We start from the raw sequence: 27,500 nt of genomic DNA, 5'->3' as shown, positions 1-27,500 counted from the left end.
ATATCTATGGTACCCATCGCGGCATCACCATCGACATTGCCACTGAATGCATTATTTCCTGCATCGGTTTTGTACTTTCCGGACGATGACCACTTCCCCCACTCTCATTCCCCATTCTTTCTCTCTCTTTATCGTCACCGCACTCCCAATCTACGTTCAAACCGTATATATATATATATATATAATATGTAATCTATGTATGCATGTATGTATGCATCTATGTATGTATGCTGTGCGTATCTAGATATGCTACTTCTTTATCTTCGTTTCGTCATTGTAATCGAATAGTGCATTTTTTGTCCTACTTTTATTCTCCACAATTTCCTGTTCGCGTAGGCATTATTTTTTTTTCTTTTAAATAAAATATTACGCGAGAATTATGACAAAAATTTGTTAAGCTAAGAAAAAATTTTTTTACGTCATTCCCTCCTCCCATTTATTTCATTTATTTTACGTTTAAGGATTTTCCTCTTTTTTACGATCGGAGTTAAACTCGATGGTTCCTACATTTTCTCCTTCCTATTTCTTCTATAGAAGAAAGAACCCTTTTCGTTCTCGCAACAGAGGGCAGACGGTCGATTTAAGAGTCCAATTCGGTAGATTTAACGGACACGTTTGTGGTTGGTCGATCGACCCAAACTACTATACACTACTAACAGTTAAACGGAAGTACTTCTTCATTGGTTCCTCTTATTAATGATCTTCCAATCTTTACAGTAAAATAGAAATGAAAATAGATTACCGATCGAAATGGGAGAATAAAAAAAGATCTGTCCGCTTTCCTTTTGGCCATGGATTATGATGATGATGACGATAATGATGATGATGATGATTATTATTATTATTATTAGAGAATGCAAAAGCTGTATGGGATTAATCAACTGATGACTTTCCTCGTTGTGATATTTTCCTGTCTCGTCTCCTTTAAATCACCGCAGGCTAGAGACGCAAACGTAGAGTGTGGTGCCGGCAAATTCATTTTGGACCAAGCCGAAATTGGTAAGCGTTTTCGAGCTATGAGAAAGATAGATGGATAGATAGAGAGAGGGAGCGAGAGAGAGAGAGAGAGAGAGAGAGAGAGAGAGAGAGAGAGAGGAAGAAAGTGTAAGTGAAAGAAAGAGAGAGAGGAGATCGTTTTAAGATGGCAACTCGTCTCAATTGCGTGAATTAACCTCTAACGAGAAATCTCAACCTCGCCGGAGTAGAAGATGCGGTAAGATGCAAACCGAACGACGAAATCAAGAAACGTTAACTGTCTCCTTTTTCGCTATTTTAAAAAATCTTATTCAACAAAAAATATTGCGTCTCTTGTGTCTGTTTATTGAATGAAATGTTTTAAATCTATGTTGATAAAAAAACGTTTTCGAAAAAGTCCATTTTCCTTTCCTCGTGGAATGTATTACGCGAAAGATGAATAATAGTAATAATTATAATAATAAAAATTTCTTAGATCAAATAGACAAACATGCACACACTCACATATACGCAGAAAGATTTTCATGATAAAGAGGCACGGATGTTTAAAAATTATTATTTACTTTCGATTATCGTACTCTTTTGTCAAATTAATAAAAAATAATAACAATAATGATAATAATAATAATAATAATAAAAATTGTTCAGATCAAATAAATAGATTCCATTTTTTTTTTTTTTTTTTTTTTTTTTTTTTTTTTTTTTTGTAAAAACAAGGATAATTTTTATAATAACTTTATAAAATATAAAATTATAAAATTTTATAATAACTTTTATAAATAACTTTAAAGTTAGCAATTATAATTGTAACAACAATAATAATAATTATAATAATTATTATTATAATTATTATAAAAATTGTCTGTATCTTTTATAAATTATTATAAAAGATAAAGAATTTCTTGGATAAAACGGGGCATGGCCGTTAGGATCGTTTAAAAATTATCATTGACAGCTTGCAATTCTCGTGCTTGGCACGTTGCTGCAGCTACTGCTACGTCGTGGAATGTATTACGTTACATCAGATATATACCTACGCATTGGTCGGTGAGACACATTAAATAAAAAGAAAAGGAAGAAGAGAGAGAAGAGAAGAGAAGAGAAAAGAAAAGAAAAGAAAAAGAAAGGAACTTGGCCACAGTCGACGATAAGGTAACGAAGAAACTTTTCTCTAGAACTAGAGGTGGTGTAGCGAAGAGGACATAGGGGAGTAAGAGGAGTAGGAGGAGGAGGAGGAGGAGATAGGGGGTTGGCGCTTGGCAAGATCGAGCTCTCGTAACTTTTCTCTGCGTTTCTCGAAACCATTTTCGTTTATTTCACGAAACGAATTAAAAGGCTCGTCGTTGTAAGATATTCCGAGTTTCTTCCCTATTCCGGTCATTAACTCTTGTCTCGTTTTACAAAGTGTTTCTTCGTTGATCTCGTTACTTTAGACTCCGGAGTCCGTCTTGCAAACGTTTACTCGTCATTTTACCTCTTGGATTTCATTAAAAAAGAAATAAAAAAATTATATATATATAAAATAATTTTCAATGATACGATTTTCAGTAGAAAAACGTATGTCTCTTTTTCTCGATAAGATTTAATAATCTTTCCAACAAAGAGAAAAAAAAAAAAAAGAAAAAGAAAAAAAAAGAAAAAAAAAAGAGAGAGTTCGTCAAAAGACTGTCAAGGGAATTTTATCGTAAAGTGTTACGGCACGGTCCGTCGTTAGGAACGTTAGAAACGTCGAGTACTATGTAGACACAATGTTTTACAATATCGCGGCCGTAGCCTCGGATCGTTCGGGCTAAACTGAGAGATAATTTTCCGCTATCAGCTGACCCTTGTCGTCCTCGACCGATCCCCTCCAACTTCTCTTTCTCTCTTCCTCTCTCTCCTCTATATTATTCCATTCTATGTTATTCCTGCTATTATTACTACTACCATTAACCATTACATGCCGAGAGACGGTAAAGCGAGAACCCAATAATATGTAGCTTATTATACAGGGTGTTTCTGAAACATTGTCAGACAAAATTTACAATTTCTCTCTCTCTCTCTCTCTCTCTCTCTCCGCTCGTCAACGTATAAACACTATTGCCCCCGTCCTTTTCTCCTTCACCTCTTGTTTTCAATATATGGTATATCTAGCTTTTCAACGCGACTCTGACACTTCTTCTCCTACGACACAACATCCGCGTAATAAAGTTCGTGTCATTTCAAACCGATTCCTTCCGGTATTTTATTTCAAACGTTTCGAATAATACGTAATACATCCTCTCCTATAAAACATGTTTCTCTAGTGCCTACTCTCTCTACGTTCTTCTCTCTCTCTCTCTCTTTACTTTGATATATTTTCTCTCTCTCTCTCTCTCTCTCTCTCTCTCTCTCTTTCTATCGGAATAGAATAGAAGAGTTTTATCAGGTTTCATATGTCACGCGTAGAAGAGTTCCACAAACGACTCTATCCAGTCTAACGCATACTTCCGACGGTATCATTAAAAAAGAATATTCATGTGTGAGAAAAGAGATGAGGTGGTGAGAGAGAAAAGAAATGTGAAAAAGACAAGGAAAAAAAACGATAGATAGAGAGAGAGAGAGAGAGAGAGAGAGAGAGAGAGAGAGAGAGAGAGAGAGAGAGAGAGATCTACTTCGGAAAAAGTCGAGGTCTTGTTTCTACAGGTCCGTTACGATAAACGATTAACACACCGTGGAGGGTGGGAGGGAGGAAAGTAAATGAGGAGAGGAGAGGAGAGGGGAGGGGAGCAGAGAGGGGATGGGTACAAACTCGCGCCATTAACGATCGATACGTGCCTAGCTCGTTCGGAATCTCGATCGGAGAAATAGCGCCAAGCAAATTGCTGCATTTTCACAGCTCTTTCTTCTTTTTCTCCCTTTCCCTCCCACCCTCTCTCTCTCTCTCTCTCTTTTTTTTTCTTTTTTTCATCCTGTTTTTAATGCTTCTCACTTTATCTCTATCTCTTTCTATCTCACTCATTCGGTTGTATATACATAGGATGCTTTTTTCATTGGATTTAGCCGGAGGATATCGACAGGAAACGTCGAACGAGTGTAACAACGAGAGAGAAAGAGAGAGAGAGAGAGAGAGAGAGAGAGGAAGCGAAAGGGGAGAGGGTAATCGAGAAAGATAGAAGATGCTGGTCGATGAAGAAAAGAGAGAGAAGTAGGAAGGGTGGGAAGTAGGTAGATAGAGGGATAAAGGATCCCTCGTGGGTGAGACGAAGAAAAAAAGAAAGAAAGAAAGAAAGAAAGAAGAAACGATCCAGAGCGAGAGAGAAAGAGAGAGAAAGAAAGAGGGGGAGAGAGAGAGAAAGAGAGAGAGAAGATAAGGTTTAATAGAAGAAGAATGGCGTTGGTGTATCGGTATTGTCTTCTTCATTATTTATGGCAGAATTTTAAGCCTCCAAAGTGTGGCGGCTCCTGTAATAATTAACAAAAGGCATTATGTTATGAGCCGAGAGTTTATATATCGCGTAGAGAAGCGAGTGCACGCGAGCGCACATACACCTACGTAATGTATAACATACACACACACACACACTTGTGGTGGTTCAGGCCCACGAAAACACATCAAGGGATACGCGCGCTCTCTCTTCCCGTAGTACGCCTTAAATACTATGCGGCATGACGAAGCTCTCGAGTTCTATATATTCCCTCTCTCTCTCTACAATCCACCCATCCACCCACTCACATACACTCTCGTTCGTTCATTCGTTCGTTTGCCAGAAAGATAACACCTGGGACCCGCGCTCGATTACCCAGGGCTCATTTACTAATGAGTACAGCCCTATATTTCGTTCGAGAGATAGATAGATAGAGAGAGAGAGAGAGAGAGAGAGAGAGACTAAAGAGAATTCTTTTTCCGTTAAGAGATTATATATATGTGTGTATGTGTGTGTGTGTGTCTATCGCTATCCTCGTTCGAAAACTCCCTTCGTCTTGTAGAATGAGAAAGAAAGATGCGATCGTTCTCTCTCTTTCTCTTTTTTTTTTTTTCTATCATCTCTTCATCTCTACGTTCCGTTTCTCCAACGTTCCGTGCTCTGCGATTCGTCACGTAAGAGGAACACACAAGCCGGATGACTCAGGGGTGTACACTTTAGACCATCTTTCTCGCTCTCACATACGCGTTTTCTCTCTATCTCTCTTTTTCTTTCTCCAACCACTCTCTTTGCTGCTACGACGAAAAAGAAGCGTCCCTTTTTTCTTTTCTTTTTTTCTTCTCCTTTTTCTTTTTTCACCCTCTAATCTTTCCCGACAGCGAACAGACACGAACGATTCTTTCTTTTCGAATACGCTTTTACAGACAAAAGATTTAAAGCCTCGATATATCTATGCGTATGTGTATCCTGTGTATATATATATATTATATATATATATAAAAATAAATATTGTATGTTAGAATGAGTCAACGATGACAAAAATCTTTATCTAACCCGTATTATCTTTTCTTTCGAGAGAGAAAAAAAAAAAAAAAAAAAAAAAAAAAAAAAATTGTATCCTTACGTACGTCTTAAACGTACTTCTTATTTAATTATTAAGTTCTTTCGCATTTAAGGAAAAAAAAAAAAAAAAAAAAAAAAAACAAAAAAAAAAGAAAAACAAAGGAAATAGAAAACTACGAGGATGGTTGAAAGTTCAGTAACAATTTAAGTATGGCATATGGTGGCATTTTAATTGACAGTCTGGTTAGGTCATCGCGGCTTGTATCATCGTTGTAACACATGGACGAACGGATGGGAGGACGGACAGACGGAGTAAAAGAGATAGATAGATAGATAGAGGAAGAAGGAGGAGAAGGAGGAGGACGTTTAGCACCACGTGGAGAACGCTTCATGGGAACCACAGAGTGCGATCGTTCTATCTCTCTCTCTCTCTCTCTCTCTCTCTTTCTTTTCCGCGCGCTTCTCAAGATTGCTCTCTCGCATTACTTCTTTCCTCTCCTCTCCTCCCCTTCGTATAGTCACTCGACGAAGAGAATTCGCTGCTGGTTCTTTTGCATGGAATTTTACGATCTTCTAACTTTTTGACAATACGTACATACATATACATTCACATGATAATAATAATTCATTAACCCCAATTGTAACATTAATATATAGTGAAATAGGAAAATAATAATAATAATAATAATAATAATAATAATAATAATAATAATAATAATAATAATAATAAACATAAAAATAGTAATAGTAAATAATAATAGTTATAATCATAATACTAATACAAATTTATAATGATAATAATAGTAATAATAATAATAATAATAATCAAATATTTGTTATTTTTGTCCTCACACGGGATGTGATTAAGCAGAAAGAGAGAGAGAGGGGGAGAGAGAGAGAAAGAGAGGAAAAGAGAGATGCGGACCAAAACGATCGTTACGTTGTGGTCACAACAAACTTGGTTAACCAGAGATAAAGAGATAGAGATAGAGAAAGAAAGAGAGAGATAGATAGATAGATAGAGAGAGAGAGAGAGAGAGAGAGAGAGAGAAAAGGAGAAAAAAAGGTCGTTAATCAAGCAGGATACTGCGAGTTTATTCAATGTCGAGAGACGACGGTCTCTCTTTCTCTCTCTCTCTCTATCTCTATCTCTCTCTGTCTCGTTCGATACATCTCCGGTATCGTTCATGATGATAATAATTCGTCTGGCGAGAATTTTGAATGCCGCCGATCGTGCCGAGGATGGTCGAACGAAAACGAAAGATAATCGTTTAGAGAAAATGGAAGAACGTCAGAGATAAGAGAGATTGTGTTCATTTAGTTCGAAGGACATCAGCCGCTAAACTGTTAAAATGTCTTGTAGAGAATTGAATTATATTCAATCGTCGATGTTTATAGATCAATTATTACTAATTATCGATATTACTGATGATCATATTGCGAAGTACATAATACGAAAAAAAAAAAAAAAACGGAAAGAAAATAATAGAAGGAAAAATTATTAATTCGCAATTTAAGGTTATGTCCACTGTGCACCGCTAGTTGCTCTAAGCTGTATCCAGAGATAGAAATGTTGTAGTTAAAAGATTCGTTAAAATGCGCCAAGGTCAAAGACTTACAATTTTCTAAAAAAATATATATATATGTGTGTGTGTGTATATATATATATATGTGTATGTGTATATATCGACGAATTTCTAAAGATTAAATTTAAAAAGATTCGAGCGTACCTGAAGTTACATTTTTCGCTCTTCTTCTTCCTAATTAAATATAAAAAAAACTGCAAAATTCGGAAGATGATTCTTTTCCCGTTGGCTGCTGCGGTTGACGATTGTTGCTCGTTTTTCAAATTCGTTCAATTAATCAGTCAGTCAGTCAGTCAGTCAGTCAGTCAGTCAGTCAGTCGGTGAGACCCTAGTCGGCTTATCTCGTTGCGCACTTATATCGGTTTATCTTACTTTAGAGCAGACCACAAACGCCTCTCACTTGGAAGAATAGAGAGAGAGAGAAAGAGAGAGAGAAATAGTACTCTCCCGATACACGATATGATGCGAATAGGCGTGCGGACGAACGAGAACTGAATCGAAAAGCGACTCGTTGGTTCGTGCTCGACGAGACCGTGCGCCCGAGATTGGCCGAACCGAGCCGAATTGTGCCGAGTCGACGCAAAGAACGATAGAATGGGTTTAGGGAAGAGGTGAGGGGAGAAGGGATGACCGAGCGACGACGTCGGCGATTATTACCGAACGAATACGAACGCACACGAAGAGGATCGCGACTCTCGGGGGAGGATCGGAGGAAGCGAGATTTTATTGAATTAGAAAATTAAAATATGTATATGTATATATCCAAGGGATACGAGGAGACGGACGACGAAACTAATGCAACGAGAACACGATGCATAAAAGCTCTGACTAAAAGCGCCAACATTTTTCTCCCTATTTATTCTATATCATATTTTTCTGACTAGAAAAAAGAAAAGAAAGAAAGAAAGAAAGAAAGAAAGGAAGGAAGGAAGGAAAAAAGAGAAAGATAAAATTTTTACGTTCGATAGTCACGTTATTATATACGACGTATATACGTGTGTGTGGGTATATGTGTGTATATATATATATATATATATATATGCACACACATATGTAATAGCACGTATCCCTCCCGTGTGATTCATCTTCGAAAAAATATAGCCGAGGGGAGGATATATTTATATATATATATATATATACACATACACATCGAATTTGTTGGAATATACTTAGGAATTTATAGAGAGGAGGCAGTGGTTCGAGAATATCGGTCGTTTTGGATAACACGATACACTACTGATTCTGTATCGCACGCATATCCCCATCAATCGTCTTCGTAAACTACCAATTATGATCGAAAACGGGTCTCTGCTGGTCGACGTCACGCGAATCGACCGTACTACACGCTTCCAATTTACTGGAGGCAACCAACATCGTGCTTCGGCTTCGTTACGATGAATTAAAGAGAAGAAAGAGAAAGAGAGAGAGAGAGAGAGAGAGAGAGAGAGAGAGAGAAAGAGATCCTCCTCCCTATCGAAGAAGAGCCTTGCAATATATTTTTACCTAAATCGACTAGTAATTTACTCAATACGGGGGGATTTTTCAAAATCAATTTCCCTTAGAACCGTATACAAGTACATCATTATACGTAAAAAGAAACGCGTAGCGTCGACTAGTTAGGACGTAAAGAAAGAAATAAAGAGAGAGAGAGAGAAAAGGAAAAAAAAATTAAAAGACAGGCAAGTTCCTTTTAAGAATTAGACCTAATTAACGCGTTAATTACAACGCGACGTACTTGTCGTTTTGCGTACGACCTCTGTTTCAAGGCCAATGTTCACTTTACTTCGCTTCACTTCGCTTCACTTCATTTCACTTCACTCGACCAGTCCATTTCAGTCCTTTTTTTTTGATACGAAATTTTTTTTCTTCGTCAAAGTCATGCTCGCGCTTATGTCCGCTAATCATTTAAGTTGAGTCACGAAAGAAGCGCACAATCAGCACGAACGTAACACTAGCCTGTTAACCGCTCGCACGTCCCTCCCCCAATATACACCAGACAGAGAAAGAGAGAGAGAGAGAGAGAGAGAGAGAGAGAGAGGAAGGGAGGAAGAGCAAATAGCCAGTGGCAGGCAGAATAATATAACGCTTCTCGATTTGTAAATGTTAAGCGTAAGGCTCGTCGTAACATCGACAACGTCAGGGTCAAACGGGGTCGAGAGTATAACGAGAGAGAAAGAGAAAGAAAGAGAGAGCTGAACAAACCTATTAGTTAATCCAACTAGACGATTCGTCGTCGTCGTCCATCCTCGAACCGAACCTCTCTTGCTTTCCCTCTCTCTCCATTTCCCTTTATTTCTTTCTTTCTTGCTTCTCTGCGAGCTTGTAACAAGAAGCAAAAAAGAAACTCGTTTAACCGACAGGAAGGAATGCGTTTCTGGACCAATTTTGAGCCAACGTACGGTGAGACTTTACCGAGCATCCTTCGAAACTGACTAAGCACCGTTAGAAAAAAAGAAAGAAAGAAAGAGAGAGAGAGAGAGAGAGAGAGAGAGAGAGAGAGAGAGAGAGAGAGAGAGAGAGAGAGAGAGAGAGAGAGAGAGAGAAAGAGAAAGATGGAAAGAGGTTGTTGGACATGTTCGTACAGTAGTGGACATGTGCGAATGCATATACGAATCGCATTGCAAGAGCGAGAGAGAGAAAGAGAGAGAGTAATACAGCATCGTGGTGGCAAGGGCACATATGGAACTTGGGCTTCTGAATGCTTATGCTACTCTCTCTTTTACTTACTCACTCGCTCACTCACTCACTCTCTTGAAATAAGAGCGAGATAGAGAAAGACAGAGAAAGACTCACGCGGAAAGCTTGGCCCGGGTCGGTCTTTTGTGAGAGGAGGGTCTTTTGTCGTGACGACAAAGCCCGAAGAATATCCATCCTTCAAATGTGGAACAGCTGCCATCGAATGGCCCTGCCGCCTTTTTTAGAGTCCCGTGCACACACCGCATATACACGCGGATATACACTACGCGTGTACTCTCGGCTTTAAGGGTGAAAGAGAGAGAGAGAGAGAGAGAGAGAGAGAGAGGGGAGTAGAAGGGGGAGGAGGAGGGTAGGGAAGAGAAAATGAAAGAGACAGAAGGAAGATCGAGTGAGTGAGAGAGAGAAAGAGAGAGAGAGTGGGTGGGGGAGAGGGAAATTGGACGTAGGAGAGGAACACTGTTTCCAAGTGGCGAGATTTTCATCCCAGCAGCCCTTTGAAGCGACCTGTACGAGCTTACTTTTACCAATCCTTCTTCTCTCTATATATCTCTCTTTCTCTTTTTCTTCTATCTTTTCTGCACGATAATGTGCTTCGCGTCGTTGCTAAAAATGTCGAGATGAAAATGTCCACGTCGTAGAGAGATAATGCCACGATGAATACCGTGTTGTGTGTTATACATGGATGGTAGGTCGTCGAGCTAGATAATCGAGAGAACGAACGAACGAACGAACGAACGAACGAACGAAAGAACGAACGAACGACCACGCGTGTAGTACTGTTTAATCCAGAACGAAACGCATGTGGAAAGAAAAAAAAAAAAGGAAAAGGAAAAAAGAGAGAAAAATAATAATACACAAAAGATACTTACAAAGGTACATATGTAGCTATCGTAAAACTCCGATAAAGTAATCGCGATGTGGTCTCTCTCTCTCTCTCTCTATCTCTCATCGATGAAAAAAGATCTCGCGGATTCGTCGCGAGACAAAGCGACGAATGAGAGTCCTACTTTCGTGATTTTACACTCGTGATCGTCAACCGTTCACAGTTAAACAAAACTTTTCACGTGCGACTTGTATTAACGAGAGATCGAGAGGAGGAAGAGAGAGAGAGAGAGAGAGAGAGAGAGAGAGAGAGAGAGAGAGAGAGAGAGAGAGAGAGAGAGAGAGAGAAAATATCCGATTGTAAATCTTCATTTTTGTACTCTAATTAAATCCTATCGTTCTAATAATATAGTAATTAAATTTTTTTGTATGATAAAAAGAAAAAAAAGAAGAAAGTCATTAGAAAAACGTAGAAAGGAGAATACTTAAAAAAAAAAAAAAAAAAAAAAAAAAAAAAAAAAAAAAAAAAAAAAGAAAAAAAAAGAAAAAAAAAATTCATTCTAAAGTATCTACAATTCTGACAGAAGTATTATCAATATATATTACACGCAAAACTGACATAATATAGTTCGAGACATGGTTTTCCTTAGAGAAAAAAAAAAAAAAAAAAAAAAAAAAAAAAAAAAAGAAGAGAGAGAAAAAATAAGAGAAAAAATGATAAAAGAAAAATCAAAGAAAGAAAGGAAGGAAAAAAATGAATAAACAAGCAAACAAACAGAAAAATAGAAAGAAAAGAAAATGAAACGTCTGAAAGAGGGATGGAAAGAAGAGTTGAATGAACTCTCATAATACTTAAGCTCGGAACTGGCCTTCTACCTCCTTCTTCTTATCCTCCTACCCTTCCTCATTCGTATCCCTCTCGCTCTACCGATTTCGTGGTTTCCTATCGGCGATCCTAGGAATATCCTTAAACCTTCGATGAGGAAATAAGAGCATTCGAATAATGCAGTGCCGGTTTGAGGAGAGAGGTACGGTGCATCGTTGAAATAGCGATTAGTTTCGTGATTTCGGTCGGAGGAAGGCCAGTAAGGTTCGCTTCGTAACAAAGTTTCACTGAGTGCGGGAGTGTGCGCGTGCGCGCGTGTATGTGTGTGTGTGTGGGGGGAGAGAGAGAGAGAGACACAGAGAAGAGGGTTGCAAGCAAGCAAGCAGCATCGTAGGAATCTGATCTCGCTTGGGGAAGTTTCGAAACGTTGGATGAAAATGCCTCCGCCAGATTAGCCCTTACTGGCCCAATCGTTTCCTTCTCTCTCCCTCTCTCGCGCACAAACACACACAGATATATATATATATATATATATACACTCTTTTCTTCTTTCTCTATCGTGACTATTACAAGAATCTAATTCATATCTTTATAATACTTGAATGTTAATATATCATAGACTCGATATTCTTTCTCTTTCTCTCTGTTTGTGTATGTATGTGCGTGCATATATATGTGGTTTTTATAATACCTATAATATCCCTCCGATATAATTTTTACATTGAAATAAATGATGATCGATGATCGGTATATAGACAGAAACTGGTTTTATAACAGCTATAATTCTCTCTCCTCCTCTATTCCCTTTTCAAAAGAGGGTCAGTCACAACGACCAACCCTATCCCTCTTCTGACGTTTTGTACCATACGACCATTCCCACCCCATCCCTCCCATCCTGCGTATGCAGCACGGAACGTGACCGTACAATTAAGCGCTCGACTCGAATGGAATTAAGTTTCAAAAATAGGATATATGCATTTAATGTAACCAACGCTATAAAATCTTTACTTTTCTTTTTTCTCTCTCTCTCTCTCTCTCTCTCTCTCTCTCTCTCTCTCTCTCTCTCTCTCTCTCTCTCTCTATGCAGCATTCTTCTTTCATCTTTCTTCCTTTCGATTTCCGAAAGTGCCCGAACTGCACGTTTTTCGCATTCCTCGAGGATTAAGAATAATCCTTTTCTTATTCTATTCTTTTTTCCTCTTTTCTTTCTTTCGTTTCTTTTTTTTTTTTTCTTTTTCTTTTTGATATGCAAATTCACGAATTCTTTCTTACAGAAAAGTTATTACTACTACTATTATTATTATTATTATTTCTTCTTCCTCTTTTTTCTTTTTTATTCTATAAGAACGCATTTCCATTTACGAGAGATAAAGTTTTAATAAAAAGAAATATATATATATATATATATATATATATATATATATATGTATATATTTTTTCAGGATGACTTGAAACAGAACAGAGAAAAGAAGAAAGAAATTAAAAAAAAAAAAAAAAAAAAAAAAGAGAGAAAAAAAGGGAAAAAATATAAAAGAAAAAAACGAAAAAAAAAAAAGTATAAGAGAAGTTTCCGATTTTGCGTCTACTAAACTCGGAAAAAGGGATTTAACGCGTTTACGACCATATCCAAGGTCCTCGTTACGATGAAAATAAACTTCTCGACTACTTCCGAAGAAACTCTGTTCTATCTCCTTTCTCTCTCTTTCTCTTTCCGACCAAAAAACGCTCGCAAAGCTCGCTTTCTGCTGGCGCAAGGGTTATTGCCTTTCACCCTTTTTAAGGAGTACGCCATTTCTTTTAGCGATAAAGTCCTAATTTCTCTCGTAAAGGTAGAACGATATCGCGTTGCTAGTTATTAGTATTAGACCCTAGGGGAGTCACCTCCTCTAAACGAAACGATTAGAAAGCATTTCAAATGGGAGATATTCACGATCTATGATATTATATACTTTTGTATATATATATATATAATATATTATATATATAATATACTATAATAATAATCATTTGGAATTTATTACTTTATGTTATAAGTATATCTACCTATATGCCCTCCTTTATAAATACGTATACATAAACATACACGCAGATAGTAAAACAAAAAAAAATTACTTAGAGCTATAGAAACGTAATAAAGCTAGAGTAATCAAATGAAACTCCTGACGTTCTAGCCGACGAAATGGCTGATTAAATACTTAATATCGAGTTTCATGCAGCAAGTAAAAAAAAAAGAAAAAGAAAAAGAAAATTTATACGAATGATTAGACAATTTGCAACATTTTCTATCAATTGTATGCATTTTTTGCGTACAATTCTTTTATCATTTGTATTGCAATTTTGTGTCAAATTGTACGCATACAGAAAGTGATTAAATGTCTCTCTGTTAAAGCTTCATTTACTATAAAAAGAAAAAAGAAAGAAAAAGAGAAAGAAAAAAAAAAAAAGAAAAAAGAAAAAAGAGGAAAAAAGAAAAAAAGAAAAAGAGATAAAAGCAATTTTAAATGAGCCATTAAATAATTCACGTATAACACTTGTTATGAATCAAACTGTAGAACGTAATGCATACGTACGAAAGTGATTAAAATATCTCTCTATATGTGTCTTATTTCTTTTGTTTTTCGGGTTACATAGAAAGCAGTCATATATTATTCCGTGTTACTAATGAATTATACATACCGCTCGATTATACCTACTCCAACCGGCGAATTTAATTAACGTGTAATTTCATCATTCTATCTTTCTCTCCCTTTTCCTCTCCCTCTTCTGTTCGTCCCACTCCTCACTTCTTACTCTCTCTCTCTCTCTTTCTCTCTCTCTCTCTCTCTCTCTCTCTCTCTTACTTTCTCTTCTCTCCGACGTCATAAGAATATCGAATAGTAACTGGTCTGGTCTCTCTATCGCACGAGAACTGCCCGTTTCCACGCTATCCTCCTCTTACTAACTAAGCCGAGGATTAGATCGTTGGGCTACTAGAGCAAAAGACTTACCTTATTCGTTGTCCTTCTCGTACTAGTGAAGTTAGCTAGGTATAATCACGAAACGAAGGAAATTATATGTATGTACATATATATATATATATATATATACATACACATAATAACTTATATGTATGTATTTATTATATGTACGTATGTATGTATACAAAGAATCGTTAGCAGCGATAGAGAGAAAATTTTATTACGTGGACTTATTAAAAAATACGAATAAAATGTTAAGATAATGAATAAATTCTTGAAGGACTCGCTCTTTATAAGGCTATGAAAAATAATAGAATGAGTTCGTTCTTTATTTTTTTGTTTTGTTTTTATCTCTGCTCACAGTGGTCTTAGCCAATGAGATCTCGCACGAATACGATCGATATTTATATATATATATATATATATATATATATATATGGTAAGGAAGAAAAGAGAGTACAGACTGCAAAAAGCACAAGAAAAGGAAGAATTAGAAGAAGAAGAAGAAGAAGAAGAAAAAGAAGAAGTAATAGTCGGGTGTGAAATATTCGCGACAATAAGGCGTCTTTGAATGGATCTTAAAATCTTGAAAATGTGTGATGGCGGTGCCCCGACCGATCGGACCGACCGACCGACCGACCGACCGAGTGGGTTAATGGCTCAACTTTTTCATCGATCGTAGGAGCTTTTACGTAAGCCATTCGGGCTTTTAATAAATCATAGAAACGCATATGTTAGTTCAGTGTGTACCACCCCGTCCCTGCTACCCCTGTTTATCTATGCTGAAATCAGAAGGAAATAAAGAGAGAGATGGAAAATATCAGACATGCGATCCGACGACGAATCAAGAAAATATCGACAAATGTTCGACGTGTTATAAGTGCATATCTACGTAGTACATGTGTACATGTCTATAAATATATATATGTACATATATATGTCAATCCAGAGATCGATATTTTTCATTTATCAAAATTGTCAGATTCTAATTAAGATCCATCGAGAAAACGTCGTTTTCCTCATTTACGTTTCTGCATCGACTAGAATAAGTATTTACATGTGTGTGTGTATGTGTGAGACAGTCAGAGAGAGAGAGAGAGAGAGAGAGAGAGAGAGAGAGAGAGAGAGAGAGAGAGAGAGAGAGAGAGAGAGAGAGAAAGAGAGAGAAAAGGAAAGAATGACGTACTTTCGTGAAAAGCTGGAGAAGGCGATAAAGGAAAGTTCATGTAAAATAATTTTCGCGATAAAACCGATTAACACGAACGTACTCGCGCGCACGCGCGCGCGCGCGCGACAGAGAGACAGAGAAGGTAAGAGAGAGAATTACTTTTGTAATAGTCATAACGAACAAAGAATTCTCCTTTGATCTCAAGACAGCTGCTTTCAATTGCTTTCTACCTTTTATGATAGCAAACCTTCTATCGATCCTTTTCTCTCTCTCTCTCTCTCTCTCTCTCTCTCTCTCTTTCTATATTTATATATATATATATATATGTATATGTATGTACGTATATATACATAAGTATATAAAGTTATAGTATTATATACAGATGAAATATATAATAAACGTTCGCTTTGCATAAGAAGTAGCAATCTTCGAATCACCAATTCGTGTTCTCTCGACGACTGCGAAGATGACTACGAAGACGATATTCACCAACGTTAATGGGAAATTTATTCCCTATCGTTTCAGTACCAACCAATGGGAAACTTTAACATCGAAAAAACGAAGACTGATATTCTCGATCTCGAGGCACGATATTTAATGGGCAATCCTTCCTTTGATAATAAAGTAATCCACGTTCTACATTTCTACGAGTCATTTTATTCTATTAAAAACGAATCTCCGTTGGAGATCTCCGATCGAGAAAGAAGAAAAAGAGGAAAAGAGATAGATAAAGAGAGAGAGAGGGGGGGGGGAGGGAGGAAGATGGAAAGGTAAGAAGAAAAAAAAAGTAAAAAAAAAGAAAAATCGAAGATTCGAAGAGAAAAGAGATCGACGAGTATGAAATATCTATTATATATTTATTTCTTTATAGACTTATTCTCATAGAAAAAAAAAAAAAAAAAAAGATTGAGAGAAATAGTGAAGGAGGGGGAGAGAGAGAGAGAGAGAGAGACATATAACAAACGCGGGACATGTTTTGAATTTCGATAGAACGTACGACGAAGCGTATTCGTACGAAAGGGTAAAAGCGGAAGTGCCGAATTAGGAAGGTTAGGAAGTCGGTTTGCGGTTGGTTCGTAACGACTAAATGTTTAGCATTTTAATGAGTTAGAACACGTCGAGTCATCATCGCGTAGGCGTTCCCACGTACAGTCGGAAACCATAACGATGATGCTTTGATAAGGGTGTTCCTTTTTTTTTTTTTCTTCATTATCTTACATAATTTTTCTTACATTTTTAATAATTTCAATAATTTTAGTTTATATTTTAATTATTCAATATTTTAATTATTCAATTTTATATATATGTTATTGTTGTCATTGTCCTATCCTCATTAGGGATATTTATTTAACAATACCAATTAGGAAACGTAAGTATGGATGTATATAAGTAAGCACGTTACGCGCTACAATTTGAGCTCCGCACGAACTCGCGTGTCGGAAGGATTCAATCATTCGAACAAGATATGTATATAATGATAGCTTACAAATGTGCACTCTTAATTTGTCACGCGATTTACGGTCTTCCGATAAGATCCACCTTCTTTTTCTTTTTTCGTTTTTTCTGTTTTTTTTCCATCTCTCTCTCTCTCTCTCTCTCTCTCTCTCTCTCTCTCTCCTAGGTTTCATCGAATATTCTTATTCACGATTTCGTCTTCTCGGTAATTGTCAAAATAATTCAATTAGTTAGATTCATCGAGTGATCAACGACACCAGACTGTGTCAAATGGCAATGACAATGACACCACTTTGAGACGATAGAATGGAAGAAAGCTTGTGGGATAGTAGTAGTAGTAGTAGTAAGGTAGTGGGCAAGGGAGGGGGCAGGGGTATGAGGGGGTAGTGAAAATTATCAGCGAGTTTGCGAGAGGGGAGGTTCGTTCGTCCTCGAAAATGGGGAAGGGAGATGAAGGACGGAAGGCTTCGGTGCGTTACTACGACGACAGGTTGGCCACGTGATTAACCTAGCGCAGGCCACGGTAACAATTACGGAAACCTCGAAGAGATCCCAAAAGCGAGAGAGAGAGAGAGAGAGAGAGAGAGAGAGACGGAGATAGACTGACTCGGTTAACACCGTCGAGTGAGAGCTTGATTACATCGCCCTGCGATATTTCACGTCACTTCCGGACTCGCACATCTCTTCCAAGGGTGAGTGGCGTTATGAGACTTCATTTCGTGGGAAGAAGAAAGAGAGGGAGGAAGAGAGATAAATGAGCTTTACAAAGAGAAAGAGAGAGAGAGAGAGAGAGAGGACTGGAGGAATATTCGTCTTAGAATTAATTTCAATTGGATTACCGTGAATATTGTCAGTGCTTACGTCGTGAACTCGCATTCCGCTTATACTAGAGTTAAACGAGCCGATGGTATCAACTTGAACGCGTTCTCGCGTGTTATTCGACGATAATTGCTCGAACGGAAAGATAAAAGAGATTAGTTAGACTGGGGAAAATTGAGAGAGAGAGAGAGAGAGAGAAAGCTTATATCGACAACGTTTAATATCTCGCTTCTTCGAAATTCAAGAAAAATCTAAAATCCAAGAGACGGATAGGATGCTCTCTTTCGTTTCTCTCTCTCAAAAACAAAAAAAAAAAAAAAAAAAGAAAAAAAAAACAAACAAACAAACAAAAGAGAAAAAAAGAAAGAAAAAAAAATTATACGTCACACAATAAGTTTAGGTATATATTCAAGATAATAACCCGGTCAAAATGGGGAAAGAGAAGAAGTTCGAGTTAGAGATCTTCGAGAAGAAAAAACTAATGAAGAGAAAAGAAAAAAGAAAAGTTAATCGTCAAAGTATAGTCTCAACTTTTCGATTGGAGGACCAGTAAAACATGTCGCGAGGTAGACACGTAAGAGGAACGAGGACCGATAAGAAAGATCGGCATAACTAAAGAAGAAGAAGAAGAAGAAGAAGAAGCACCAGAAGTAGCGGAAGATGCAGAAGAAGAAAAAGAACGGTCGAAGAGTGGGGACTTAGAAAAAAGAGAATAAAAAAAAAAGAAAGAAAGAAAGAAAGAAAGAAGAAAGAAAGAAAGAAAGAAAGAAAGAAAGAAAGAAAGATGATGGAAGGAGGAGTATGGCGCTGATGGTCGGTGGATTTCCTCTCGTTAGTCTCGAACAATGTCGAAGTCGCATCCGCGCGAGAATTCCGCGGCCCCGAGGCTCTTTTCTCGACAATGACGGAAAGCTGGACTCTCACTCTCTCTCTCTCTTTCTCTATTTCTATACCTCTCTACCCTCCCCCTACTCTTTTTCTTTCTCTCTTTCTCTCTCTTTCTCTCTTCGACTTTCTTTCGCACTGACGGCCCTTTCTCGATACGCGAACTCACCCACCAGCAATGCCTTAAGAAAAGAAGGTGGCCAAGAGCAACGCGTTTTCCACGCGGACGGACGTCTTCTCTTCTCTTCTTTCTCTCTCTCTCTCTCTCTCTCTTTTTCTCTCTCTACGATATATAGAAGAAAGAGTGAGATAGAAATGAAGAGAAACTCTCTTCCTCCTACTTCACTACTATTTCTTCTTCTTCTTCTTCTTGATACAAGGCTCATTGTTGCCAGTGTCGCGAATCCATTGTACAGGAGTTTCACCGAAGTTCGCCAATTTGCGTTTTTCTTTCGTTCAATGTTACAAAGAGCCTCGAGGAACGAAGGACGTCACCCGATATTATCTTCCCTCTCTCTCTCTCTCTCTCTCTCTCTTTTTCTTTCTTATAAACACACATACACACACATATAGATAGACAGATAGATAGATAGATAGATAGATAGTTAGAAATAGAAAAAGAGAGAGAGAGAGAGAGAGTGTGTGAGTCGTAGACGTCGCTTCATCTTCGTTTTTTTCTTTTTCAGGGTAAAAGTTAAGGGAGGGATTCTTTTATGCAAATCCGTCGCCCCGTAAAGGAAGTTAAAAGGAAACCAAAGATACTTTTGCTCCCGGTGCTGTTGCTATTGAAGGAGTAGGACGACGACAATAATAATGATGATGATGATGACGATGATGATGATGACGACGATGATGACAATTAATAATAATAATAACAACAATCATCTTCATCATCATCGTGCATTATTACGATAATGACGATAATGTGCCAGAGAAATCAGATAATGTGAGAAAACCAAAGATTTCGAGATCATTTGTCTTCGTAGCTAGTTTCGTTATATAATTATTATCATATTCTTATTTTTTATTTTTATGCTACGATATCCTCGTGCGTTGTATATTATAGAAAGAAGAAAAGAGAGAGAGAGAGAGAGAGAGAGAGAGAGAGAGAGGGTGAGAGTAACACGGATATGCTCGAGGGGGTCAAACGTTAAGCGTAGCTGAAATCCGAAACGGGACGTTCGAGAAAGGGACACGTGACGACGGATAAGGGTCGGTAGAGAAAGGGTGGGTGGGTTAAGGGGGAAAAGAGAAGAAGGGCAAGCGATAAAAAAGGAAAGTACGAACGAACGAACGAACGAACGAACGAACGAACGAAAGAAAGAAAGAAAGAAAGGACAGAAGGAGCACAGAGTGCTTCTGAAGCCTCCGGCGATCGAAAAGTTTTGTTGAAAATTTGCGCGACGTTGACACGGCCATAAGGGGATGATTTTCGACGCCTTCGGACACCTGAGAATCTCGATCGGAATCCGTCTCGAGATGAAAACTCCTTACGCTTCAAGGAAAAGGACTATGCTCGAAATAATCTCTCCTAAGAGGGATCTCCTACCTACGTCCATCGTCCTTCGGATTTTATTATCCTGAAATCTTGTGACTTTTTCTTTTTTTCTTTCTTCTTTTTTTTTTTTTTTTTTTTTTTTTTTTCCTGGAACAATCAAATAATACTTCACGATCTAGAGGATCTGGATCTTATATATATATATAGAAACATTTTTTTTAACGAAAAATCATTGCAATTAATTTATACGAGAGGACAATCTCATAATTATTAATAAATACTCTGTATATATATATATATCTTTTTTTATAAGCTGACCCGAAAATCCATAGGTGGACATTTTTTTTTTGTGATCAATTACTCTATTTCAACCAACTTCTTGCGCCAATTTCATTTTACTTTTCTCGATTGGTAAACAAAATTTCTACAGTCGTACATTTCGAAGATAAAACGAAGATATGAAGTCTCGGAAAGGAGTAATTAATTTTTTTTGCTTTTAAACCACCTTTTGATCTGCTATTAAAAATTTCGACCTTAATTACTAACTCGGTCGAAATAATATATAAAATATTAGTATATATCAAAGGGAGGGAAAATTCTTACGTCTTAAGAACGTTTAAATCCAATTTAGAGATAATGTGGATTTATTGGAAAATAGAAGAAAGAAAAGAAAAGAAAAAAAATAAAAAGAAAATTATGCCTAACGCGACATCGAATTGTTCTATTTTCTCAAATAAATGTTGATCACCAAACGAATAAACGAATAATAGTCGCCGCATAGACTTAATCGGCCGTAATGAACTCGCATCGATCAACGCGACGATTTAATGGCTCGCTTTACCTCTGCCCTGGCACCACCCGCCACCTCATCCCCATCTCCTCGCTCTCTTTCTCGCGCCCAACCACCACAACCAACCCCCCTTTTCTCTCTAGTTATATCGCTTATATAGGTACGCTGTGTGCCTGATACCGTTGAATATATACCATTTGAAAGGTTTCGCAGCGTGAATTAAATGCCCGACCGTTTTATCGTCGAAATCGAATGAATATCTTCCCTCGAACTTTTCCATCGAAGTACGACCATCCCTTCTTACCGCCCCCACCACCTCCAATAAGACCAATACCACCATCACAACCATCATCACCACCACAACGATCACTACTACCGTCACCACCCTTTTCTTCCTTCCTTTTTCTCCTCGAATGGTCTCTATGAAAGGCACAAAAGTTCTCACCCCGCTCGTTAGGAGTAAATTTTTTTACATACAAGAGAGAAAGAAAGAGAGGAAGAGAAAGAGAGAAAGAGAGAGAGAGAGAGAGAGAGTTTGAGGCGAATCAGGTCAGCTTTCTTTACCATTTTTATGGGATATCTTTCTAAGGGAGAGAAACGACAAAGGATCTCGAAGGATGAGAAAAAGAAAGAGCGAAAGAAGGTGGTACTGTGGTGCTCTTGCAGTATGTTAGAGCTAGCGTCTCGAGAGGCTGCGGACTTAAAGCCTCTTCGCAGTCGGTCACAATGCTCCCGCATATATATATATATATATATATATATATATATATATATACATATATATATACACTAGTATAAGTAAGTATAAAATACTTACGGAAGAGACGCGTGTATGTATGCGTGTTAGATCTTACTTGCTTGTTTGCGGTCTTACGCGACATGTTCGTGTATATATGCAAGCTCGACGAAAGCGGAGTATGAAAAACTGAGAAAGAGAGAGAGGGAAAGAGAGAGACATATAACAGAAGAAGAGTGGGAGCGGTAGCGGGTACTGATGGAATTAAAATGGGACTTACGCAAGAGCCGTCGTAGCAACTGGATAACGCCTCGAAGCCGTCAAAGTGTTATCGTCGTTCTCGATTCCTTCCTTCTTTCCATCTCGTAGAAAGCCGCCAGTCATTTCTTTTTTCCCCCATTTTTTTGCTTTCTTCTTTCTCTCTCTCTCTCTCTCTCTCTCTCTTTTTTCTTTTTACCTTTCCTTTTTACCTTTTTCTGAACGACGAGATTCACTCCTTTGTTCACGTTTTTAGGACGATTCTGAAACAAGAAGGGAAAAAGCGTGCCGTTCATTAAAAATGCATCTGCGAATCATATACGTTGTATATATGTATTTCGATGTGCTCGATAAAAGTATTTAGTCTAATGATCTAAATTAAAATATACTTTTCTCTATGAAAAATGTTTACATTCAAACGATATAATCAGCTTATATGATTGATTATAAATTTTAACAATAATAATAATAATAATAATAATAATAATAATAATAAAAATATTAATAATGATAATGATAAATTATACGCCAATATTAATAATATGGGAAAGTTTGTGGAAACGTTATCATTATAATAATTCAGTGCGATAGTATCGAGATCGGTTCGAGTAGGAAAACTATGATAGCTGGTAAGCGTACAGAGAGTCGCATCTCGTCGGCGGGAACTTTCAAAGTTACGGGAGCAATACCGTTACGTGCTTCAAAATGCAAGGATCATTTCCGTCGCGGCGTTCGACCACATTGTTATATTTCAGGCAACATCCGATATAACGCGCATACTAAACAGGACAGGGTTAGGCACATATATATATATATATATATATATATATATATATATATATATATATATATATATATATGTACTAGGTGGTATCAAGTGAACATAATTTGCGACATTGTTCAAAAGTTATTACGCGATATATGCATATATATATATATATATAATATAGGTAAACGCGTATATATACATACATATACAATATCAACAAGATCATAATAATAATTGTTATTGCAATTAGTATGGTTGAACAGATATTTTTGTTATATTGTTTTCCTTATAGAGAAGTAGTACAAATTTATAACAAATGGAAATAAGTTTTCGCGATGATCGATTAAATAGAAATTAGATGAATTAATGAACGTATAAATGATAATACAAATATGTCACACCCTTTAAAAGGTGTTCTCTTTAAGTAGTCCGGGGCTGAGTCATATTTCTCTCGTTGATCTGATCGCAATAAAAAAAGAAACAAACAAAAAGCAAAGGAAAAAAAAAGGAAAAGAAAAATAATAATGTTCTAGTCGAGACGAGAAGAAAGTCGGGTCTAAAAGTGTCGATCTATGCGTCGTTACGGGTCACCCTGTATATATCCACGTCCAAATATCGTTCAAAGAACTTACACAGAGGCGTTCGTACAAGCTCGTATGTGTACTTTGGGATCCCTTCCTAAGCGAATATCCAACCCCCGAAGCTCCTCTCTCTCTCTCTCTCTCTCTCTCTCTCTCTCTCTCTCTCTCTCCCTCGTTCCGAAGCGAAGGAAGCCGTATGTGCATTGGACATTGATTTTAAACGTATATCGTTCGGGAAAAAGTGCAAAAAAGAGTGGCTTTCGCGCGCACCAACGCTACGTCAAGTCGGTCTATCGCTTCTAGGTAGGTAGGTAGGTAGATAGGTGGATAGGTATTACTAGGGTAGGTAGATATGTATGTACATGTGTGTGTGTGTGTGTGTGTAAAAGAGAGAGGATGTTCGAAAGATGGATATGGAAAAGAGACTTTGGGCGTCGATCGACTTGATGGACTGACAAAAGTGTGGGAGCGATGTGCCGATGCCAATGGCGTAGACACGTCTATGTATTTTTATGAATATTTAATTATAAAGATTCGACGACCGGCCAATCGATCGATACGAAGAATATTAATTATTTTTTTTTTCGATGTAAATAAAAGATTAAAGCTACTTCGTTTTATATTAAATTTCTACGATTAAATCGATAATTACGTACGAATAAATATATAGATTAAATCAATGATTTTATTTATCAGAAAATTTACGAATCTGTTGTATTAATGTGAAAGTTCAATCGAAAAAAATAAAAAGGAGAAATGTATCGAGTCATTAATTATATATATATATATATATAAAAGAAAAATTGAGATATTCCATAAGGGAATGAAGCACGTGCATACGCCACTGTCCAGATACGCTTCTCCAAAGTTATTTTGCGGAGAGGTGGAGGCGAGAAGCAGAGACTGTCTGATACAGAGAAAGAAAGAAAGAGGACCGACCAACCGTACATACATATACACATATATACAAACATACATATATGTATACGTAGGCGCGTGCACCTTTATATACACGAGGAAGCGTGCGTGAGGTGAGTACATAAGAGCGCGTGCGCAACTGAGAGAGACAGAGAGAGAGAGAGAGAAGAGAGGTAGACGAACGAGCGAGGGTGGTGAGAAGGGAGAGAAATATGCGACAGAGAGAGAGAGAGAGAGAGAGAGTCAGGGTGGAAGCTGGCTCGACGTACATACGAAGGGGTGTGACGTGAGAGGGGTACGAGCGTAATATCGGAACCCCAAACGGTAATCGATATCACATCTCTCTCTCTCTCTCTCTCTCTCTCTCTCTCTCTCTCTGCATGTATATTCAACCATCGTCCGCGATTTTCCAAAAGGAACCCCTTAATAAAACTGCTTAGGAGATCTACTACGTATCTATCTCTATTTCTCTCTTTTTTTTTCTCCCATATCCAAGTCTGTTCATATCTTCATCTCTCTCAGTACTCTCACTCATTCCTAGTTTTCTTTCTACCTCACTATTTCTCTCTCTCTCTCTCTCTCTCTCTCTCTCCCTATATATATCTTTTTCTTTTCTTATGTCTATGTTACTTCATCCGTTTCATTCGGGTATATCATATATTGCGAGGACTGGCCTCTATATAAAAGTCGATTCTCACGAGAAAGGAAAATGTGCATGGGGAAAGAACTTTTGCAATCGTAATAGGAACACCGCGATCCCGTTAAAAAGCATGAACGACGAGAAAGCCCATTGATATCTTTCGCGTGAACGATAAGGTAAGATCTATGTTTCTTCTTCTACTTTTTCCTCTTCTTCTTTCTCTTTTTCTTTCTTTCTTTTTTTTTTTTCTTTTCTTTCTCTCGAAGAAGAGGAAGAGCTTCGTTTTCCCTTCGACTCGCACAAAATTACGTTTATTCTTTATGAACCTCCTTTGGCTATTTCCTCTGTCTTCTTCCCTCCCTCCTCCTCACACCCGTCTATTCCACTCATAGGTTCTTTCTTTATTCTTGTTCTCTTCGGTAAACGTATTTAGTTTGCCCGGCTTGCTCTTTTATTTTTCTTAACGAGAGCGACGAAAATCTCAAAAAGAAATCGACGAACGAAAAAGAAAATTATTGTTAATGCGAGAAAGGGTTGGGTTGGTTGGTTGGTTGATTCTCATATGTCGAATCCGATTCATCTCATTTGGAAATTTTTCGAAACTCAAAAGAGATCATTCTTCTTCTTTTTTTCTTTCTAACGACGACAACGACGAACCATACTCGATGGAACTTCAAGTTTCGGTATTGTATTCCAAAGATCGATTAAAAATTTTAAATAACGCGTTATATAAATCGAAAGGAATTATACAGAAGAAATAAAACAAATAGATAAATAAATTAATAAATTAATTAATTAAATAAAAAGAAAAAAGAAAAGAGAGGAAAGAAAGTAACAATAAATCGTTGATTTAATTAACGATAAAAATGAAGCGTGGATATTTGCTTCATTTTCATTGACGTACGTGTATGAATACGAATATAAAAGAGAATACATGGGCTTTTTAAAAGTTCGTTCAATCGCGAAGACCAGTGAGATTTTTCCGAATCATTCAGAATTATTTATAGAAAATCGTAATAAATAAATAAAGATAAAAAAAAAAAAAAAGGAAGAAAAAGAAAAAAGTAAAAGAAAAATAAATCAAAATGTACATAGACGTTCTCTCGCGAGGATGACGACGACGACGATACAACAACAACGACTACGACGACAACGACAACGACATCCCTTTTCCGGATACTCGATTTCCTCGACGGGAGTTCATTAAAACGGCCGTATGATCTCGTTAACGCGTCGAAGCATCAATCAGCCCAGGTAACTGTATTTACGCTATCGCCGTCGAGATCGATCGAAAAACTCCTCTCCGATGGCCTCCCCGCCGCTCGCCCGCCCGCGAGCTCTTCAGATCAAACTAATAACCTAATTTGTCCGACACTAAAATGTCTTTCCTTCTCTCTCTCTCTCTCTCTCTCTCTCTCTCTCTCTCTCTCTTTCTCTCCCTCTCGCTCTCTCAAATGCATTTTCTAGCATTACCATTGAGATTGCCAGCTTTTTCTTGAATTGTTAATGGACGAAGAAAGTAAGAAAAGAAAGAGAGTAAGAGAAAGAGAGAGAGAGAAAAATCATAAAAAGAAAATTATCCCTGTTAATTTGACATAATTTAAGAGTCAGTTTAAAAATTACATTTCATCCAACTCTCTCTCTCTCTCTCTCTCTCTCTCTCTCTCTGTCCCTATTGTAGGACGGAATAAACCAAAATGCGAATAAGGAAAATCCAAGAGAAAAGGACGTTGATCCTTGCAGAGTAGGGTAGGTCGCTCAGCATTTTGGTGGGTCGAATCCTCTCTCTACCGCAAGACGTTACACACTATACTATGCTAATTAGCCGGTAGAAACTTGCCGAGCGAATAGTACCGGCTTCGCGGCGAACTATGCCCGCATGCCCCTTGGGTACCAAATACCAGCACCAGGGAGGTTGGCTATGGCGGTGCCGACATTACTAAAATGTCAGAGAATGTCACCCATCTCATAATCTATGTCCCACGACCTTCTCCCCTTCCTACTCCTCGGAGACCCTCCTCTTCCTCCTCATCCCCTTATTCCTCCTCCTCCTCTCTCTCTCTCTCTCTCTCTCTCTCTCTTTACCTCTGTCGTTCCGCTCGATCCCACCCTTTTTCCCCTCTAACATCCCTCTCGCAAGCCACTCCTATCCGCATTCTCGCGAGAAATTAATTTGGCCCTATTAAAATGATCACTTCTGGATTTAAGTTACGATCACAGTGCTACCGGCACTCTGTGCCTCTCTCTCTCTCTCTCTGCGTTTTATCTACGTCTACTTCTTCCTCTTCCTCTCTATATCTCACTCTCTTATATGCACATATACCTGGTGCATATAAGAGAGAAATATCAAATCTCACATCCTCTCTCTCTTTCTCACTCGCTCGTTCTTAGCAGTCACTTCGTTCCTCCATCCTTTTTGCCTACATATATGCACTTATATGCAGAGAGAGAGAGAGAGAGAGAGAGAGAGAGAGAGAGAGAGAGAGGAACTGTTCTGGTGCAAAGGCATTTCTCTCTTTCTCTCACTCTCGACTTCATTCGTTCTCGTCGTCGTCGTCGTCGTCGTCGTCGTCGTTGTCATCGTCGACTCCTCGGGGGAAGAGAACCACACATGAATGGAATGTATGCGTGGAAATATTGTTGATACAGAGAAGGTAGAAAGAAAATGAAGG

The 27,500-nt window shown here is 37.8% G+C and overlaps 1 long non-coding RNA gene across 7 annotated transcripts in view; it reads right to left on the bottom strand.

The window, feature by feature from the left end:
• Window positions 1–27,500, bottom strand: part of LOC124947314 — a 102,057-nt gene that overhangs the window by 26,578 nt on the left and 47,979 nt on the right. For 6 of the 7 annotated variants that reach the window (XR_007100368.1, XR_007100370.1, XR_007100369.1 and 3 more), the window contains one exon: window positions 21,943–22,183. This is a non-coding gene — a long non-coding RNA (uncharacterized LOC124947314). Of the gene's footprint in view, window positions 1–7,153; window positions 7,797–21,942; window positions 22,184–27,500 lie in introns of those variants that run through there. The other variant, XR_007100366.1, reaches the window with a different exon arrangement.

The sequence above is a fragment of the Vespa velutina genome, chromosome 2 (genome assembly GCF_912470025.1).
Source record: "Vespa velutina chromosome 2, iVesVel2.1, whole genome shotgun sequence".
NCBI classification, from domain to species: domain Eukaryota; kingdom Metazoa; phylum Arthropoda; class Insecta; order Hymenoptera; family Vespidae; genus Vespa; species Vespa velutina.
This window is presented reverse-complemented; position numbering and strand designations above follow the sequence as displayed.